A 20,656-nucleotide genomic window follows, 5' to 3' on the forward strand; every position below is an offset into this window, starting at 1 on the left:
CCTTACCTCGATGCAGCTTGGTTTGGAATTAGAGTTGTTAGGATTTCGACGCTGGCGACATTTGCGTTTTAATCGGTAATCGAACTTTGATACATCTAATACTGTGTTCTAATATAAGAAGTAATAATATAAGTACTATGTTGTCTTGGATGTTACGCTAATAATTTGCAAAAAGATTCTTCTTACAAAATTTGTTACATGAAAAATATTCAGTCAAAAATAGCGAAATTAAGAGCTAAAAATATCAAGTGACGTCATTAAAATTTAATTACTTGATGAGAATGAAGTGGAAAAACATTTTTTTTAATTTAATTATCTTTAATAATTTTATTTTAGATCATTTAACTTCACTATTTAAGCTTTCAAGATTCCGATTTCCTTTAAAATGTATAACATTTATTGCTCCTTACTCAGAAAAACGGTAATCAATGCCGGCCCCACATCGTCTGTTTAATACCTGCATTCGACATGGCATAAATAAAGACCCAAACGCATAAAACCTACATAAACACAATAGATTTGTGTGTAAAACAAATAGACAGCAAATAAGCCATAAATGTATGTATCGGTTGTTTGGCGTCCCCTCAATCGTAAAAGTCAACGTCTGATATGTTTTACAGTGTAGAGAAATCAGGATGGAACCCCTGACCACGAATATGTTTCTATAGAAACATGCAAACAAAATAATACCATATAAACCAGACGGATAGGTTTAAAATTGCTTGATGAGATCACGAATATTCCATCTATAAAACTTTCAGCGCAAAATATGCTTTGTGGTTTCAGCTGTAAAGTTTGAAATTCTTTGATGAATGCAAATGGTGATATGAATATCGCTGTATTTTAGACGCAACGATATATTTTCAATTTTATGACGTAGACGTATGGTTTAAATTGTTTAGATCACACGAAGTTGTACTTTCATTCATTCGAATTTGAGTTTTATACTTCAATGGATTTTAAACTTTAAATAATTGAGAATAAGGTTTTATTACAAACAAACATAATGAAGTATAAAGTCTGACCAAATCATGAATGATGAATTTGTCTGTTGTAGTACCTAATGTATAGTTGGTTGGTATGTTATATTGTTAGTTGTCTAGTATAAAGCTACAAAAACAAGCTTTGCTTAGATTGAGGTTAGCTGGCGTCGTGTTAAAGCAAAAATAATAATTATATTAAGGCAGGATAAAAGCATTTTGCAGGTAGGTGTACACAAGGTTTTAAAAAATGTAACAAAACAAAGCAACATTTTTTTATGAAAACTAAATTTTCTTCACATTTTGACAGAATCGTCACAAAAATCCACTTCAGCTGAAAAGATCAAAATGGCTTCCAGAAATCGAAGAAAGTTACCTTCGTTCCATTTCCAAAATAAGACATACTTGGTCCTTTTTCCCCGGAAGGCTGTCGATCACATATAGAAGAAACGTTGCCATCAAACATTTTTCACCCCAGGGTCAGAGGTTACAGGTCACGCGTTATGAAACAAATGCCGCCGACCAAGCGATGCCTGAGGGCCTTTTGGACCAACCATGGAATTTTCAATAAAACACAATTGTCATTTAACAGGTGGTATGGTTTTTCTTTGTGTATCAAACTTTTGAGGTTATGTTTGTCAATTTGTCAGGCATTTTGTTTTTTAGCAGGTAAGTACCTAAATACTAGAGTAGTTATTCGATCGTTACATTTACTTTAGCAATGATAACCAATGTATTTTGAAATTGAAAGATTTGCGTATTGAAAAATTATTACTTGCTTACATCGGTGAAGGGAAACATATAGAGGAATCCAGTACCTGTTAAGACACGACAGACACTCATTGCTGAGACCGTCAGGTTATGATTCGAAGTAATGTTTTTTCAATCTTGGTTAGCAAATTCGGCATAGTAAGTTCTTTTGAAAGTGTAATAGTAAAAATTCCCGGCCAAATGCTTGCTTGACCTTGATCGTTATTTTTAGTATTTGTTCCAAAATTTAAACTATCTCACTATGGTTCATAAGGTACTGCCTCGTGACGAACGGAGGGAAAGACAGCAGAGCTTCAGGAACAGTCTTCCATTTACACCTTATGGATACAGAACCGTGAAAAATAATAAATTACCATGAAAGACTAATTGCTCTGTGAGTATAAAACCAAACTGAAAACCCTGATTAAGAAGCCAGTTTATCCTCACAAATGGGGTGCCACCACACCGTACACGTGACGTTAATCAGCATCGTTCATTATAATTTACGCGGAATTTTGTGGCTGATAAACAAATATTGAATCGTACCTGCATCGTATAAACTCTATACGAAAATACGTCACAGAGCCATTTTCCAGAACCAGCTGATCTCCAGGAAACGTGACATGGCCAAAGTGCATTTGTTTAAACCAGTTGGTAGGAGGATGTCAATCATTTTGAAAATCAATTAACACAGTTCTCCAAATCACTCGTGCTTGTTTGTTTAACTTCTATTGAATATTATGGAATTTATTTCGTGTCTGGATAAGCCTCCCTTCATATGGCAGAGTGCAAATTTTATTATTGAATCAGGAGGTGATAAACATGAAATTTATTGAAGAAATGGAAAATGTTAAGGTTCTATGGTCACGGTTAAAGTTATAATATAAAGGTATAGAGTTGTATCTCTTTAAATACTAGTAGTACGAATACTACTTTGAGGCGTAGTCGTAGGACCTCATTTTATGGATAAACAAACATGTTTACTTTGACAAAACGTAGTAAGATTTTGTTAGGATGAATTAGCGTAAAATTTCTATGTATAGCCGGTGACAAATTCTTTTGCTGGGCAAAGGTCTTGCCCTATTTATTTCAAACCTCTCTATGTGACTAGATCTTCACAGTTTACACCATACGCCACGAAAGGGGTGTGATGATTTTTATGATCGATTTTTCAAAGTCTGAAAAATGAAATAGAACGCTGTCTTTATCATTCTAAGGATTAAAGCAGAGACAGGTAGCTTGAAGAATTTAAGACTAGCCTATTTATTGTCAAACATTCGCTGGTACTAGCACATAGTAACAAAACTCGATAGTTTAAGTTACCGTAAGTTTACCAACCACGGGTGTCAAGCCCTCAAAAATAAGTCAACACGAACACTTGGACAATTTGTAACAAGTTGAGCGGGCTTTTAATAAACGACCCTCGTTATAACGGCGACAATGTATTTTATGTTAATAGCAATGCTTTAGTTTCTATGTCATTTTGGTAATTAGCTTGTGTTTTATCAACCTTGTAAAACATGTTTTATCAAAGTCATCACTCGAGACGATGGTAAGATATATATTTTTAGCCGAAACGCGACGTTTTGTGTCGCCAAATGATTCACCAGACGACAATAGCGTTTCCTCCAGACCGAAGTTCTGAGGAACGAATTGAGAACCTCATCCCTTTTTGTAAAGTCCTAAATTTCTGTCATTTGTTTTGTACGGGTATCTCTCGTTTTTCAGCCTGCGGAATGATAGACATGAAGACTGCATGACGTCATTATCATTATCAACCACATTTTTTGTCCTTCCACTGTTGGGCGAGGCCTATGCCCATCTCTCGTTATTGTGGCACCGAAGTCTCAAACGTATCCACACAACAGACTCATGGCGTCATATACGACACTATAATTCCATATCCATCATAGTATCACTTTTGAATATTGTTGCAGATGCCCAGTCACTTTCATAACATGAACAAGATTTTTCCTTCATAAAAGACATTAGGCAAGAAGCACGTACTTCAGTCTCTGCAGGTCTCTGGATGACACAATTCTTTGATAGCGTCCAGGCGTGACACACTGGCGCTCGGGACTTGTGTAGTCAACCGATAGACAGTGTACAAGTTAGGCATCTTGAAGATAGCGCTTTATTATTTTTAATAAATTAATTGTTCCTCGATTGATGGTTTATAACGGAATAAATTTTATTTAAAATTCGAAAACTGAATGTTATTTAGAATAAACTAATCAAATTATGACTTTTAGATGTGAGGTAAAAAAAAATAGTTTTTTGTAGCCTTTTAGCTAGTTTAAATAGTTTTTAGTTTTTATAGTTGAAGTCAGCATTGACCCGGAGGTCACAAGACATTAAAACATAGTTTCGATTCTATAATCAACCAAGTGTATTTCAATGTTACAGTAAAATGTAATATTTACACCAAAAAGGAATATCAATCCAAGAACCTTCCATTTTCCAAGAAATTGACGCCAGAAAACCTAAAAGAATTCGTAAATAACGGTAGCCAACGGAGTGTAAAACATTTCCACATTTAATATTAAAAAACAATCTATAAAATGGCCGATATAGTCACCTGAAACTTACAGCGTAATTTACCAGACAATGGCGTAGTGTGAAATCGTAAAACCGAAATTGGTTGGCTGAAAACAAAATGCGTTGTATATGAGATAACTATGGCTTTATATTAATTTCACAGCGGATAAACTGTGTTTCACGATGCTGTAAAAATAAGTTAACTTTCCAAATGGATTTTTAATTATATTTTCGTATTTTGCCATGTGTTAAAGCGGTCATATAAATAGTAAATTTGCACGCTTAGTAGGTACCTACATAATACTTTTTTGATGATGACGGAACATGATTAAAATAGCCTTATTATAACAGAAACATTAATTAAAAACGGTTTTAAAAGAATAAAGACACACGAAACCAAAAAGTCAAACAATCATTTTTTTTTCTATTATATAGCAGTTGTTCAGTGTTCCATTCAGCCACACAAAGGCCGATCGAATACCCTCGATATTTTTAAATTTCGAACACAATATCCAAACTTTTTTTTCAAATTGTCGTGTGACAGGCGTTTGATAGACTACTATACACCTATAATTCCTTTTTCGTGTGAAAAACGGCGCGTAAAATTTTACCGCTAACGTTTTGACGCCATTTTGTTTTTGTTTCGAAAATGCATAAAACCTTTTGACATTGATATTCACGGTGTTTTATTTAGAGCAGCGTTTCGCTTTTTTTTATGGAATGGTTTTCCGTTCTATTTGCTGTGAGCTTTTTGATGCAACGTGGCGACGTTGGAGACGTAAGTGTGATTTAAAAGTAAACGAATACTCTACGGACAGTGGACACATATGATATGGGAATACTTTAGTGGTTTCTTAGGTTTACGCGAATGTTAGACATTGAAATGAAACTACTTTTACGGATTTTATCGCGGTTTAATTTTAGATTTTAGTTCCCGACGTTTCGAAACCTTTGCAGGTATCATGGTCACGGGCAGACTGAGATGGCGTTCGTCTTGACAGAAGATGTTGCTCGTTCTACCTTCATATTTTAATTAATTATTTGTGGTCCGACCTACGCAGTATGAGCTCACTGTGTCTTGATGTCTTGCAGCGCTGCTCTTGGGTTTGGCCTTGAGTTTATTTATTATTGGATCCCAAGTAAAATATGAAGGTAGAACGAGCAACATCTTCTGTCAAGACGAACGCCATCTCAGTCTGCCCGTGACCATGATACCTGCAAAGGTTTCGAAACGTCGGGAACTAAAATCTAAAATTAAACCGCGATAAAATCCGTAAAAGTAGTTTCATTTCAATGGGAATACTTTATTAACTCTATATTATAACCTTCTGGGACCTACGTAGTGCGTAGTCAAAGGGTAAAAACGGAACCCTATTACTAGCTGATACTCCTATCTCTGCCTCTGTCAGAAGCTGTATCTTATGAACCGTCATAGCTAGACAGTTTAGGTACCAAAATTTTCACTAATGATGATAAAAATTAAAGTAAAGCAACGGTTTAGATCGTTCTCCCGAAAGCCTACTTGTAAAGAACTCTGTCGTGAGGCACTTCACTGTTTTCTTTTCATTTTAGTTGGTAGATATTGTTTCTTCTCAATATTTATTATTAGTAGATTTCCTAAGTTTTTATTGCAACTTCAAAATGTTCCTTTTAAAATTCCAATCACCAATAAAAATAAACGTATTTTGAAATAATTTGAGCCGGGTTGGTGGTGGCTGGTAGATTGCCACATACTTATATGAAAGGTAAATATTATTGACGCCGGGTCGGGGAGCGCCGTTCGAATGATATTCCAGTCGATATTATGATTTAGGTGCAGCTTGCCACAGAAATAACTCGTAAACCGATCTATTTCAAATATTAATTTCAGTATTCAGAATAGGTATAAGTTGAAATATTATTTTGCTGTATAACCTTTATAGCATGTAAAACCAAGTGGTTAAGGTTACTGCGCTCCTGGGTGTGAAGATATAAAATCGATCGAATCGATCGAGTGATTCTCGCGCAGGACAAGCTATATTGTGATACAGAAATTAGTGTTCTGAGTCTGAGTGTCTTTGCGTATTTGACTTGAATGTTTGTGAAACCTCCGCGACATAATGATTAAAATCCGAAGTGGAAATGTTAAAGGTTTTTTAGTCCAGAAGGCCAGAGTGTTTGTGAAAGAAATAGGAAAAAAAGAGATGCTGCTCTATATTCTGTTCATTCACAATTGCAATTGTTTAAAACATTCCAGTAGGAACCTTGATATCATAAAGTATTGAATACTTTACGTACTTAGATTGGTTTGTTTCACTCAACTATAAAACACCCTTTATCGACAATGACAAGAGTTTGACACTTTAAAAACTGTCAAAACTCAAAAAAATTAAGAGTTTTTAATTTATTCATTAAAAATTAATTAACCAGTCCAGTGTTAACAAAAGTAAGATAACATATTTATTAATAAACGTAACATGCAAGTACGAAATTAAACCATTTTTCACAATGCAACTACAAATATAATTTAATTTAAATTTCCTCGCATCCAATCCCCCAAAAAGTTTGGTAACCACAACTGAGTATAAAACATTGTGTAGCAAAACTGCACTAAACAATATCGTGATATTGTTTATGAAGTCCGTAATAGGGCAAAGTTGTCCATTTTGCGGGCTTACCATAAACTAGAGCTAGTCTGTCTAAGCGCCGGTAGAGTACCTCCTTGCGAATTATTACACAGTTTTACTTTAATGATAAGATAATAGATTATGTTTATTGTAAGAATATTTTATAAAATTACTCGGAATTTACTCATTTAATCATATCGTCAAAATCAATACTACTTATATGTAATTTTTTCTTCTGTGAAAATTGTGTTTCTAATAAAATTATTAAAAGACTGTTCGAATTTATGAACGAAGGACGTAAATGTCGCCAGCCAGTTAGGTATTAATCATGGTGATTAAATACCATAAGTTTATTCTATTATTGAAAGAAGCTTGAGACAATTAGAACGATATTTATAACTCGTCATCACTATGTACAAGACAAATTATCAATATGTCTACGATAGGCTGAATCTAATAAAATTACCAAAATATGTTCTCATTTATAAATAAATCACTATTTACCATGTCAAAAATATCAATCTAAACGACTATGAAGTTATAATTGCAAAGTAAATACTTAATTTGATCGACGACACATTTTTTTTAATTTACATAAAAGATGCACAAGAAATGAGAAAATTCATTCCATACTTAAAGGCAAAGGCAAGTCCTCATTCTGCCGAGCATTTAGCAAAAACGTCAGAACCTACAATCAGGCCGTTGTATCTGATTTGCGGCCATCGCTGCGGTCGCTGGTAAATGGCAGGACTAATGATCCTGGCACAACAGAAACATTACTGAATCTAATTTCCTTGCATATGAGGCCAGTTTAAAAAAAAATATGTGTTTACCTCCCCACCTAACGAGTCTCGGAAAAGTTCCATTTTCAAACACACCTATGTGGGTATAAGCCGGTGGAATTAAATCGACGGTTGACTAAAACGGGTGTTGTAAATCTGGAGTGTTCTTCATTTGGTCGGGTAATACTACGGTACAGTATGAAGGTGCAAGCGATTGGTATATTTTATATCAGTGCGCCACGGGTCGTCGGTAGAGGCGGGCGCTTTGCTCCTGAATTTCCCGATTTTCGTCGTGTGTGAACTTTTAGTGTTTGCGAATTTTGTTTGTGAGAGTGTTCATTTATTCCTGATAATAAAAGGATGTTGTTAGCAGATTAATAAAAATACTGTAAGTAGTTTATAAACCTATGAAACTTTTTAGTAACTTTGTTTTAAAACTTTTGATTTATTTTCTAATAATTAAAAAAAAAACGTTTTCAATCAAATGTGATATTACAAAATGAACCAATAATTTAACGATAAAAAAAATAAGTAAAATTTAACTGTAAAAAGGCTGTATTCTAACAATCGTACAATTACGTACATGTGATTTCTAGAAAGCCTTTTTCAAAGAAACTTATTTATAGAGTCACTGAAGAAAATAGTTCTGTGGAAACTTACCAAGCTACGGGTTAATCTTGAAACAGATTTATAAAGAATAACTAATTCGCGAAAATCTTTAGTAATTAAGGTTATTAAATTAAACAGTTTTAATTTCAATAATAATATAATTTCATTGCATGAAATGATATAAGAAAAAATATGAACTTCCGCTCAATGGACTGGAAATTTTTGGAAAATATTAATTACTCGTAACAAATTTTCAAAATTAATATTTTTGATTATTCAAATATAATAAGGCTTGTATTAAAGCCAGTAGTGGAAGTTCTATGGTTGTATTATAAAGCTGTATAAAACAGACAGAGTACATAATTAAGTAAACGTTGCCATAATTGACTGCAAAAAATATTCGTGTTTGTTTAAAATGCATGTTGTCGTATTAATTAATTAATTAAATTATTATAAACACATTTAGAAAAGACCTTTCCGCTTGGAATCATGTTTTGTAAGTATAATAATTATAACATTGAGAGCCGATTTTTTTAATGACCAAATAACTTTTATCTGACGAACAAGTTTGACGTTTTGACAGATTTTGTAAAGAAAATATGTCAAACGCACATATTTATTCCTCAGATAAAAGTTATCTGACTATTGAAAAATCGGGCCTGAATTAAATATGTAACATAAGTATCAGATTTATTGATTGGATAATTTGCTGGGATATCCAATGGTACACAAAAAAAACGTCTTTTTTATTATATTTATAAGTATAGTTGGCAAAGAGTCTTAAACTGTTTCCTGATGCAACTGTTTTATTTTGGTTCTCGTCTAGAATTGGTCCTGAAAGCTTGGACATACTTGTATGGAACCAGCTTATAAAATCGCAATTATAATAAAAATGTTTTTCACTCCTGTGAAAAAATTAAATGCATTTAATTGTAACTTTTGTGGCTATGGGCGATGGCCCAGAAGTGGGACATATGTATGCGCCATGCACATTTTAATTTCAGATCTCTCTTTAAGGACGTTTTTAACATCCGTTGTTAACCAAAAGTCATCGATAAGCTTATCCGGGTCAAGTGGTTATCGGAATTATGACAATTAGGTTCCGTATAGATAAGCTTTAGAAAATTATGCCGGATTAGAGGGTACTCATAACAACCGTTTCTCAATCTTTATTTTTTTGTTTTTCCGCAACAGAGATATGTCTTTTACAAAATTTATACTATCTAGCTATTACGGTTCTTGAGATACAGCCTGTTGATAGGCGGACAGACAGCGGTGTCACTATGATATTGTTCCGTTTTGCTGTCGTAGTCCGGAATATTTAAAAAATGAAGTCGAACATTAAAATTCCTCCATTTTAAACAGGTTAAAAAATAATAACGTTTAATATCAAAGAACTATTTTTTTTTGTAAAATACGAAATAATTATTGTAGTGAACTCATGCCATTAAATCTTAAAAAAAACATCTGCAGATATGCCCAAAACTTATTTAAAAAAATCCTTGTTTTAAATCCCGAAACAATTTCGAAAACATCGTTCGGAGAGGCTATATTAAGCTCATACCATAGAGCCACTTCACTCTATTACACAGACAAGACGTCATAAAAACCAGAGAGAATTCTTTTCTTTTTCAAAACGTATTCACATCGATGTTGCTCGAAAGAAAAAATATTAAGTGTATTGCAGATTGTTTCTGGATACTGCTGAGTGCCAATTGAGAGATGCGAGCTCTATGGTACCCGTAAACAAAGGGCATAAAGATGATAGGATTGAGAACCCGTTCTCATGCCGAACTGGGTCTTGGTACATTTATTGTATTAAAAAAAAACAGAAAAGTGTTGCAAGCTTTTTAGTGAGATGAAAAATTTTTACGAAATTTAACAGATTTCTTATTTCGGGCCCGTTGCTGTGGAAAATTTTTTTTTCAAGTAAACTCCGTTTATAAGAAAAAAAAATACTTACGTCGTACGGTTCATTAAATATGCCATTTAAGAGAAGAACTGGGATTCGACTCATAACTTGGCAGTCTTAAAATTAATAATGTTATTTAAGTACATACTTTCAACATGGACTTTTGCATATATACCGCTTAACAGCAAATTTTAATCTATCATATTGCAATCATAAATGCCCAAAAACAAACCCATGCGATTCTACCTTGAAGTCATAGGGGTAACGCTGTCGGACTCAGTCTAGCTATAGCTTCCCCTTAACCGAGATGAGGTAAGAACGCAATGCGGTGGTCGTTTCTTCTCCTTAACAGTCTAGCCTCTCAGAGAGTTTCCACTTGTCCTTTGATCCTCAGTTTTTATGTCAGTAGATTAGTTACTTCCATTTTTACAAGCATTCTTCAATATCGGATTATTTTAATGAGTTTTGTTTAAGTATGTTAGGCTATCTATTGAGAGGAAAGCAATTAAAAATGGTTGGAATAAAATTTGTACATTAATCATATTGTCGGGAGCTTTCATGTGGGTTTTTCTGGTACAGATGTAAGGGCAAAGAGATAAATATGTGTATGTAGTGTGTATAGGAAGTGTGTCATGCCATCCTGACACCTCAAAGTAATATTATTGCAGTAGTGTAATTTCTTTGAGAGGTGCCGTCAGACCCTTAAAAATAAAAAAAAAGTTTGGATTGGGCTCTTGACTCTGAGAGCTTTCTACAAATATTCTTATGATACCCATTAAATATTAAACTGCACCAACCGAAGATTAACCACGATTAAGAATTTTAATAAAATATGCATAGTGAGATATGTTAACTGTCTAGCTATAATGGTTTATGTGATAGAGCCTGGTGAAAGTAAGACCTGGTTCAAAACTATGGGCACGGCAACTCAATAAATCTCCTAAAAATATTCATTACATATTATTAATCAACCATCATTTAGAAAAGACATCGACCTCATTTACACTAAGGAGCCCAAATCCATCCCTAAATGCCTAGAAGCATTCACCAAAGGAACACCGTCTATTATTCAGCGCAGGTTATACAAATGTAAGAATGCTTGGCCCTACGAGTATGTTTGGCGATCTCTCGGACTAATAGCTAGCATCCATCAGCTGGCAATTCCGTACACTGGGTTCAACGAACCTCTTTTTGTAGTTGACAAGGGTTGGATAATGATACTGGTCTCTTGAGTGTTGATAAGCAATGGTTGTAGATCATATTGTAGATTAGTGAGGTTTTGTTGTGTTGGTACTTGGATGTGAAACTATACGTTTATTTGTATTGTTGATCGGTTGGTCCAGTGGTTAGTGGTCCTGATTGGTATGCTGAAGGTCTTGAGTTCGATTCTCAGCCAGGATTGTCCTGGCCTATTTGTGTTATGTGCAAGATATTTTTTTCTGGATCTGGGTGTAATCTTTCTATTGTCATGAAGAAAAATATAAGTAGGTTTTAAAGTTGTCTAGTACTTGTAATACAAGTAGATGGCGCTGTGTGAAAGGTGTGAAACTTCATGTTATGTTAATTTTTGTATTTGATAAATTTTACTTGGTTTTCTTCTCAGTTGTTTTCTCTAAGTCACAAAATAAGGATGAAGTGTAATGGCGGTTATGTTAAGGCTTGTCTTAGTAACAAAATTATTCTTTTCAACGAATCGTTTTTTTACTGACCATCGAAAGCACTTCTGCCGCTTGAAAAGTGTAAAATTTTCATCCATTTTCGACAATTTATCGAGTACAATCCGCCCAAAAAATAATAATAAATCCATCTTCGATAAACAATCCTAAAATTTTACCAAGCAACCAAAATAAAGCTATGAAACATTAGAAACTATAAATTCAAGTTCTCCTCGGAGCATATAGCAGTATTCTGTAAAGTCAGAGTAAGGACCAAGGACCATACAAGCGAACCCACGTCGCCGGAACTGCGAATGAAATTTGCATGTATTACCGTACAGTACTTATGTAGTTGTTCCCTAGAGCTGGCTCTTATTGCAAATTCTTAAGCAGCATTTAACAATGAAGACCCTTTAACATATATGTACATGCCTACGTAGAACAATAGTAGAATATATATAAGATAGTTTGGGTAAAACATTTATGTAGGCAGTCGGCTAAGTCGCTGAAATAATATATCTATACTTAATATATAAAGCTGAAGAGTTTGTTTGTTTGAACGTACTAATCTCAGGAACTACTGGTTCAAATTGAAAAAATATTTTTGTGTTCAATAGATCATTCATCGAGGAAGGTTTGAGGCTATAAACCATCACGCTGCGACTAATAGGAGGGAAGATACAATGGAAAATGTGGAAAAAATAGGGTAGATAAATCATAACTTATATCTTCTAACCACGCGGACGAAGTCGCGGGCAACAGCTAGTTTAAAATATAATGTAATATGAAATCTTATAATATTCTACAAATTTCACACAAAGCTTGTATTATGGGTACTAGACAACCGATGAACATACTTAAATATTTCTAAATAACTACATCCAGACACAGAATATATGATCGTGCTCATCACACAAACATTTTTCCTGGGTGGGAATCGAACTCACGACCTCTGGTGTAGCAGTCAGGGCCGCTAAAATATACAAATATAGAATACTACTGAACTGAAAATATCCCACAGTCGAAGGAAAGAATCGGAATGATTTCGGGGAATCAGGTTTTATAATAATGTTTGCCGCATAGATTACGTTTTTTACGCAAAATTACAAGTATGATCTACATCTTCAAAAAGTGGAACTTATCTGCATTAGTTTCGAACCATGTGCTCAAAAATCCCATCAGCCGACCTAATTTTGTTATAACGTTTTAATAGATTTAAAATGAACCTTAACCCTTTGTAATAAAAGCTACGTTCACATTGCCATTTTAGCGTCTAACGCTGTTGTTGACATTAAAAATATAATCAAGACTTGTATAACCTTAAAAACTATTATGTAATTATAATGAAACTTCCACAGACTTGCTAAAAATTAGACAGGACGCCTAAATGTCTGACAAAATTTTCATTGTTTTTGATGTTCTAAGTTAGTTTTGATGCCTCTAAGTTCTATTCAGACTAACGTTTATTCGTTAAGACTATGTAATTTAGAATTCAAGACATGTTGAATATTATTGAGATATTGTGTGGCAGAATTTAGTGAAACTTTATTAATTAGTGAATGTTTTGGTTTAGTTTTCACTGAGAATTAAGTAGAATATTCTTCGTTTAATGAAGTATCTAGAATATTTAGTCTTAGCCTAAGCCTTCTGAGCACTTTGATAGGGATGATTCTTTGTATTGTAATTACCACATATTTATATATGTATTTTTGTTTATATATTGTTAAAAATATGAATGTATAGTTTCATAAAAATCTGAAAATAAAACACAACTAAAAACCAATGTAAAACAACGTTTAATTTAATTATAACTATGATCTAATTTAATTTACAAATATTCTCTCGGCCAGCCAAAAGCCATAACAAAAATTAAACAATTATTTTTTAACTCTCCGACACTTTAACAGATAATTCTCAAATGTTATGTTGCATTATAATTTCTAATACATTATCTTGGAGTTGTAGATCCAGAATAACTAACATTAAGCTGTCATTCTGTATCCCTTGGGAGCCGTGTCGAAACTCCTGCCTTAGGAGACAGAGTAGAAACTATGTCTGTGGATATATTAATGTATTCAACCTCATGAAGATGTGTGTAATAACGTAGAAGATAATATTTTGCCCCATACAAATATTTACTAAGAAAAATGACATCTCATTATCACTTGGTGTAACTTCAAATATTATGCTAAATTATAACTACATATTTGATAACTAGTTTAACAGACAAACGTTGGTGTGATTCGCGAATGCTTGTCCTGGGTCTGGGTTTCTTTGTGCATGTGACTTGTAATGTTTGTGAAACCCCCCGCGACACAAGGATTAAATGTTCGAGGGTATGCCTGTATCTTGGTTATCATTTCTTATAGACTTATACCAACTCTATTTAACTTGAATTTGATAAGAAATGATTTAGGTATATCAAAGTGACAATATTGTATATAACCTTTGGTTGAGTTTTATAGTTGGGTACATATTTAAAGTAACGAGAATACAGCAATGCGTCATGCAGGGTACTTATATAAATTTGAGGTTTAAGCGTTGGGAGCTTTTATCTTAACTTGTTTCCTTATGAAAAAATAATTGGGTATATGTATTTTTGTAAGAATTTCGGGAAAGCTTACTCATAATTGAATACTATAAATCAAAATTGAGTTTTAATTACCGTTAATTCATTTTTGTCATTTTTTCGTAGAAATTGTTGTTGGCAAATGGACACAATTTCGTAGCTTTTTTTATTTGTGACTGATTTGTTAATCACCCATTTACAAATTTAAATAAATTAACAAATTGCCAACCTCCAACTTTTTGAAGTCGGTCAAGAATTATACCGCAGTACCCGTAACTACCTCATAGGTAATAAGTCCGCATACATTATCTGTACATTGCAGAACTGTACCTTAATTTAATATTTATTACCTAATAACTTATACATGTCGTAGTAAAATCATCTGCAAGGCCGCTACTGCTCCATTTGGCTCACAACTGTATTATTACAACAGTCTGTTGCCAAATAACACCCGCTTTCAGTAAAAATTGCATCTTGAAAACGGCAATTTAGATAACTTTCGTATTACCATGTGGAGAAATGAAAGCAAACATTTCGTTGGATATTCCATGTTGGAGTTTGTGGATTATTTTTGTTTGGTAACACTGATTTGGAATGATAATTGATGTATTTAAGGGATTGCTAGATTATCCCGTAACTTGTAGGGAAAAGCCTAGCACGATATCAACAGCTCTTAAATTATGGTTATACATAGTTGTGGAACTACTGGAATAAGGGTAAAGTGACGTTTCGGTTTAAAAAATAAAGAACTCCGGCTCAAAGGAATTTAATCTTTGAGGCGAGGGGGTCTTCACAAACATTCAAGTAACATGCACAATGACACCCAGACTCAGGACAAGTATTGGGATTGAAAACGCCACAAGCAAGTCTAAAATCACAAACTATTTTTTATCAGGAACAAATACATTGACCAAAATCAATATAATCACAAAATCATAAATTCACACATATACACGTACTCATCTAAACATACAACGTTATAATAAACACTCTACTACAGTGTGTGTATCACCACATTAAAAACTGCTCTAATTCGACCTACAAACTAAAAGAGCGCAGACAAACAAGGTACTGTCACGTACAAACTTCTGATGACCATAAATACGAAAAAAAAACCGCTAAAATGCAAAACCAGAACTAACCCCGACGAATGGACTCATAAAGGGTCGCTTGATAAGTGTGTGGTCCCACTGCGAGCGGGCAGCGATAGTCATGACATAAAAGTAAATGTTGCAGCATTGACACGAAACTGTTTTGATCGGATTTTATTGTTCGTTAGTTCCCTCGTAACGTTATTTTAACGCACAAATGTAGTGTCTGTTGTTAAAGAATTTTTAATCTAAATCTACATCATTGAATGTAAGTTATGATTCAAACAAATAATTGTAACGAAAGCTGCGAAAAATAACGCTATGTTGATGCTGTTTTTTTAAATTTCACATAAATCACTGGAATTTTTTGTTTGACGAAAATTATTCACTTACAATAGAGAAGTATGGCTATAATATTTACAAACTATGTAATCTATTTAATTATATACTTCAAATAAGATAAGTGAAAGTAAATCCACATCATCCGCGTCACCTACCGACTAGGGCTATTGTATAAGACTATCGGAATTTCTTTCCTTTAAGTTAAAACCATTTAACCTCCCAATTACTTTCCTAATCTTTATTGTATTATTTTTAAACGTCACCCGCTCGAAAAAATTTCATCCTTGGGTCGCGGGAGTCTTACAAACTTTCAAGTCACATACGCAAAGACACTCAGACTCCGTGCAAGCATTTTTCCTCATCATCATCATCCTAGCCCAGGCTGGGGTCAACTTCCAATCTTACCGGATGCAGCTACTAACCAGTTTTTAAAAGGGGCGATTTGTCTGAATTCCTCAACCAGTTACCTGGGCAACACGATAATAGTGTTATTTTCATGACATAAACTAACCCGTGTTTCGGAAGGCTTGTTAAATTGTGGGTCCCGGCTGTTATTTCTAAATCTTTGACAGTCGTTATAGATACTCGGAAGCTTGAAAATTCTGTCAACTACTCTAAGGGGTATCGCGTTGCCCATATAACTGGGTTGAGGAGGTCAGATAGGTAGTCGCTTTTTGTAAAACACTGGTACTTAGCTGAAACCAGTTTGACTGATAGCCGACCCCAACATAGTTGGGAAAAGGCTAGGACGATGATGAAACTAACCCAGATGCTGCAGTTCTAACAAGCACAAATCACTTTACAAAACCATGTTTTATCAATAGCCTACAAACCCATACCTACAACCAGCTTGCAAAGCGATTGATAAATCAATGATTCGCAACAAAAACACACGATAATAGTTTTCCATTGCCAATAGTCTTACTCTCCATTCACCAATTAAAAAAATACCAATTTCCATACCAAAATACGTCCTTCAAATAACAAACGCTGAATAAAAACTCATCCATATTTATTCAAACAAAAAAAAATGAAACTAAACCGCTTATTCCGTTGATTCAGCTATCAGTGTGGCCGCACCCTGTCCGAGCGTTTTCGATACAATGCAAATAGCAGTTCTCTGTCGGGCAGTGATAGGGGGTATTAACATACATTGCGGCCTGTATTCCCTAGTTAATCTGACCGTGAATGGGCCTCCGCAAAAATCTACGGAAACGGGTCAACTGTTTTTACAGCTCACTTCATGTTTGTACGTTTTTATGCAAGTCATTGTAATGGTTTCATTTGTGAAGCCTTTTAAGGCTGTTAGACTTGGCTAATGGAAAGAGAGTTTATTTAGCTGTCAATGGTAAATGCTAACATTTTCTTTCGTAACTGGCGGTCGGTGGTTTCTCTTTGCTTTTTATTTTTACTGGCGGACTAAATTGGTGCTTGTTTTTTCTGTTCAAATAAAAACAGTTGCTTTTGATGCTTCTAAGTTAACAAACCGCAATGTTATAAACGGGTTGTCTATTCTGCAGAATGAGAAAGCTCAATTGTCAGTATTGGCCCGCGATATGCTGTTTTTTTATTGAAGCCACCATGAATTTTGCACGACCTATGAATGCGCATTTGCGTATGCATGCATGTATTTCCTCGCCCAAAAAAATTACAAGCTATAAATTATTTATTGCGATGGTTTACTCAAGCGTTATTTAAGAGATAACCTTTTTGGATCAAACAGGCCTGAGCCTGGTCAGGTCTGAAACAGACTTGTCTACAGGCCCTTAATTTGGTTTAATTTCATTGTAATAACAGCCTATATACATCACACCGCTGGGCACAGGCCTCTTGCCTTATAAGGAAGCGTATTAAGCATGAATAACCATGCTAGCTCACTGCGGGTTGGTGATTTCAGATTCCAATATTTGGAATCCAGGTTTCCTCGCAATGTTCTGCTTCAAAGATTGTCAGAGGTATCATATATTAATTAAGAAAACATATATTTCTTTGCTAAAATCACATTGGTGCTTTGACTGCTTTGTTATCGACATTGCATCTCGTGCATTCAAATCTAGGCATAGAACCGCTAGACCATCACGGCGTCTATTTTGCGACGCTTATTTGATTACTCGGTATCAAATTGAAGGTTACAAGGCCTATTTTACTTCTGAGAAAATGATAAACCAACAGTAACTGTATTTAATACATACACAAGAATAAATAGCTTGTGTGGAATTAATTAAATGTTTCGATGCTTACCTCACAAAGTTCCTTGATGAGTGATTTGCGTTCGCAAATATTATTTAACAGTGTTTTGGTAATATGTGAGCGTACTAGCTTTGTTTGGCTGCTTTGTCTGCGTTTGTACCGAAAAGTCGAGCTGTGTCTGTCTGTTACGTTGTAGCTGATCAACTACTAAACCGATTTTGATGAAGTTTTTCTAAGGGATAACGTGCTTTCTAATCTATATCTATACTAATATATAAAGTAGAGAATAGGTACCTACTAATTCTGATAAAAAGTTCTTGAACAATTATAAAGCTGCGCACTAAGGAATTTAATTGAAATGTGAATTTTATATTATTCTTGTTCTAAGCAGGGATTGAACTTGCGAAACGTCGCGCAGTGGTGACCTACAACACTCGGCTATACGTCCAATCAACAACAATTCAATACATATTTTTTTTATTATTTCTATAATTACAACTTCAATACCTCGCTGTATACAACCTATACCTACGCTTTGGCTTATCAAACAATACTATAGTATATACAGACACATACTTACTAATATACCTCCTAATACCTAGAGCCTTGGACCCATAAATTTAAATTTCCTCACCCGTGTCGCTTGCCAACTAAGCTAATCCCAGTTGTAAACCACTGTTAATGTTACTATAAACTTAGTTCTTTCTCCCTCTAGTATATTAAGTAGGAAAGGGACGGGTTTACCCACAACTTCCACCAAAAAACTAGTTTCAAAACTGTTTTATTTTCTCTAGTGTTTTTTTTTTATTGTGAGATAAATTCATGCGTGTAATTTACTCACAGCCTGTTTTTGAGCGACCTATTTTATAGACTGGATTCAGATAATTTGCACACTGAAAAGCACATTGATTTTAAAGACATATTGTAACATTAAAAAACAGTGTCGTGACTCCCAATTGTGAGCCCCAACTTTCACTTTTAGTATTTAATTTTGTTGTAATAGCTGCGGCAGAAATGCACGAAAAACTAATGGTTTCTTAGATTTACGCGAATGTTAGACATTGAAATGAAACTACTTTAACGGATTTTATCGCGGTTTAATTTAACTAAAATCTTAAATTAAACCGCGATAAAATCCGTAAAAGTAGTTTCATTTCAATGCACGAAAAACTTTCTAGATATAGTAGTTTTAAGATAGAGCCTGGTGACGGACGGTAAGACGGAATACTGTACCTCAGTACCGGGCTTCCGTACGGATATGTTTCCTAAAAAAACCTTTTGCACAGCTACCTTAGAACTGTGACAGAAATTATAAGTAAATATATGATCAAATGATGTAACGGTTTACTCACGCGTATTTATCGGGGTAGCCCGACTAGTTTCGGACCCAACCGGAGTCCTTAATCATGAGCAGACGCGGCGGGATCGCGAGTCGAACTGTTCCGTCAGTTCCGTCCAGGGTCCGAAACTAGTCGGGCTACCCCGATACATACGCGTGAGTAAACCGTTACATCATTTAATAATGAATCAGTCTCACGATAGTTATTATAAAAATATAGTAAATATATGTTCTCAAGAAAGCGATAATTTGCCTACGATTATTTATTAGTCAATTAACTGTTATGTATCATTATAATTGTTTTGAAGCAAGTTATTCCGTCCTATACACATGAACGATATGGAAAGTTACATGCCGGTGTCTTGCGCACGCCTTTTTCAATCCACCCTTTAGTTAATAAAGGATTTTGCTTGTCAAGGATTATTCTTAAGTCCCGAACAATAAGTCGAAATACGAGTTTATACCCTCGCTTACACAAATTATTAAGATCGGGATACACTAGAGCGTGCCCTTGTAATGTAACATTCGCGCCAATGGGGCCTTCCAAAGGTTTTAGCCCGGATATCGTTTACAGCTGCTAACACGTTACCCCCCTTTAGCCAAGTCGGATAGAATAGCCTACGTGTTACTCCAGGGTGTCTGCTACCTACATGCCAGTTTTCCTCAAAAACCGTTTAATTTCACCAGCGCTCCCTTCAGCATTAACGTGCTTCTCTAGGAAAGTGTCATTTTTACAAACTATTCTATACTTCTATACTAATATATAAAGCTGAATAGTTTGTTTGTTTGAACGCGCTAATCTCAGGAACTACTGGTTCAAATTGAAAATATCTTTTTGTGTTGAATAGACCATTCATCGAGGAAGGTTTTAGGCTATAAACCATCACGCTGCGACTAATAGGAGCGAAGATACAATGGAAAATGTGGAAAAAACAGGGCAGATATAAATCACAACTTATATCTACTAACCACGCAGACGAAGTCGCGGGCAACAGCTAGTGTCATTATAAAATACTTTAAAGTACTTAAATAGCAGTTCAAAGTGACGTGACACGTGTTACGACACTCGTTACTTATTGTTAAAGATTGTATTAATATCAATTTGCAAACAGAACAGCGCTGAAATCATAAAATGTAACAGAAATATGATCGTTGATTCGTAAAATTAGGCTTGGTTCATAAAAGGGTGCTTGGTACTCTAAAGTATTTAAGAGAGCGGTTCGTTGTTATGTTACAAGTAAACACTCTAGTGTTACATCACCTTTACGCGACATGGAAAGCGCTATTTTTAAT

General features: G+C 34.6%; 1 long non-coding RNA gene across 1 annotated transcript in view; it reads left to right on the forward strand.

Annotated features, from left to right (window-relative positions):
* The first annotated feature begins 7,694 nt into the window (after positions 1–7,694).
* The window catches only part of LOC113501993, a 33,303-nt gene continuing 20,341 nt past the window's right edge, over positions 7,695–20,656 (forward strand). Inside the window, exon 1 of the long non-coding RNA XR_003401328.1 lies at positions 7,695–8,044. This is a non-coding gene — a long non-coding RNA (uncharacterized LOC113501993). The remainder of the gene's footprint in view (positions 8,045–20,656) is intronic.

This window comes from Trichoplusia ni, chromosome 16 (genome assembly GCF_003590095.1).
Source record: "Trichoplusia ni isolate ovarian cell line Hi5 chromosome 16, tn1, whole genome shotgun sequence".
In the NCBI taxonomy this organism is placed as follows: Eukaryota; Metazoa; Arthropoda; class Insecta; order Lepidoptera; family Noctuidae; genus Trichoplusia; species Trichoplusia ni.